Genomic DNA, 2152 nt, shown 5'->3' on the forward strand with positions numbered 1-2152 from the left:
TGGATATAGTCCTGTGGAACGGCTTGCCATGCCATTTCCACCTGGCGCCTCAGTTGGAACAGCGTTCATGCTGGACGTGCAGACCGCGTGAGACGACGCTTCATCCAGTCCCAAACATGCTCAATGGGGGACAGATCCGGAGATCTTGCTGGCCACGGTAGTTGACTTACACCTTCTAGAGCACGTTGGGTGGCACGGGATACATGCGGACGTGCATTGTCCTGTTGGAACAGCAAGTTCCCTTGCCGGTCTAGGAATGGTAGAACGATGGGTTCGATGACGGTTTGGATGTACCGTGCACTATTCAGTGTCCCCTCGACGATCACCAGTGGTGTACGGCCAGTGTAGGAGATCGCTCCCCACACCATGATGCGGGGTGTTGGCCCTGTGTGCCTCGGTCGTATGCAGTCCTGATTGTGGCGCTCACCTGCACGGCGCCAAACACGCATACGACCATCATTGGCACCAAGGCAGAAGCGACTCTCATCGCTGAAGACGACACGTCTCCATTCGTCCCTCCATTCACGCCTGTCGCGACACCACTGGAGGCGGGCTGCACGATGTTGGGGCGTGAGCGGAAGACGGCCTAACGGTGTGCGGGATCGTAGCCTAGCTTCATGGAGACGGTTGCGAATGATCCTCGCCGATACCCCAGGAGCAACAGTGTCCATAATTTGCTGGGAAGTGGCGGTGCGGTCCCCTACGGCACTGCGTAGGATCCTACGGTCTTGGCGTGCATCCGTGCGTCGCTGCGGTCTGGTCCCAGGTCAACGGGCACGTGCACCTTCCGCCGACCACTGGCGACAACATCGATGTACTGTGGAGACCTCACGCCCCACGTGTTGAGCAATTCGGCAGTACGTCCACCCGGCCTCCCGCATGCCCACTATACGCCCTCGCTCAAAGTCCGTCAACTGCACATACGGTTCACGTCCATGCTGTCGCGGCATGCTACCAGTGTTAAAGACTGCGATGGAGCTCCGTATGCCACGGCAAACTGGCTGACACTGACGGCGGCGGTGCACAAATGCTGCGCAGCTAGCGCCATTCGACGGCCAACACCGCGGTTCCTGGTGTGTCCGCTGTGCCGTGCGTGTGATCATTGCTTGTACAGCCCTCTCGCAGTGTCCGGAGCAACTATGGTGGGTCTGACACACCGGTGTCAATGTGTTCTTTTTTCCATTTCCAGGAGTGTATGTTTTCGATGGACACGCTGGAACTTGCCGAGTTTGACGTCACAGCGGTCCCTTGTCTATTCACCACGTGTAGTCGTCGCCTCCGCACGTTTCCCGCCAAAATTGTTTACCTCAGAGCTGAATCACACAACGGTCAGCCGCTCCACAAAGAACGCCCTGCCACACTTTTGGCGCGAAAGTTGTTTTCCTGGGCACGTTCAAACCTGTCGATGCCGACCGTTTACCGTCCATCACGTGTCTTTGTGCAACCGAGAACGCCATTCTACACTTTTAGCGCCAAAGTTTGCTCGACAGTGGAATCCGCCACGACTGTATAACAGCACGTTTGGTCAGCACTAGAACGCTCTCTAATTGATAATCTCTCGCGCACGCATTATAACTGGACAATCGCCGCGCCGCCGCTCCGCTGACGCCTGACCACTTACGTCACACACTCTCTATTGCCCCCTCCATACACGCGACAGACATAGTCTTCTGTAAATATGCTAACTCCCACATCGCTCATCTAACCTATCAGTTACCTATGTACTTAATTCCATTTCAATTTTAATCATATTAAATAATTCGATTTACAATTTCATATACGTATGCAAAGGTTTTCAAATAACTTCCGGGAATTCAGCCAGGTAACACTTTCAGCGACCGCCGATATTTCGGCGGGAGAACACCCCGCCATTTTCAAGGCAAACTGCAACGGACAGGCGGCGTACATGCAAATTTAAAACCTCGGTTCTCGGACTGAAGCAGGAAAGATAACACACACACTGAACACTAGTGCCACCAAAGATGACCAAAGTCAGAGCTATCGATAGTGAGACTATGAATTCGCAGGTGAGGTAGCACTGACTCTGTCCCTCTGTTTTTTGACAAGGGAGAGAGCCGGATTCCAAACAGAGTTTAAACAGAAACCTCCATCCCTGTTAACGAGGTTGCTTGCTAATTTAATCTCAACTGCC

The sequence above is a fragment of the Schistocerca americana genome, chromosome X, assembly GCF_021461395.2.
Source record: "Schistocerca americana isolate TAMUIC-IGC-003095 chromosome X, iqSchAmer2.1, whole genome shotgun sequence".
Lineage (NCBI taxonomy): Eukaryota > Metazoa > Arthropoda > Insecta > Orthoptera > Acrididae > Schistocerca > Schistocerca americana.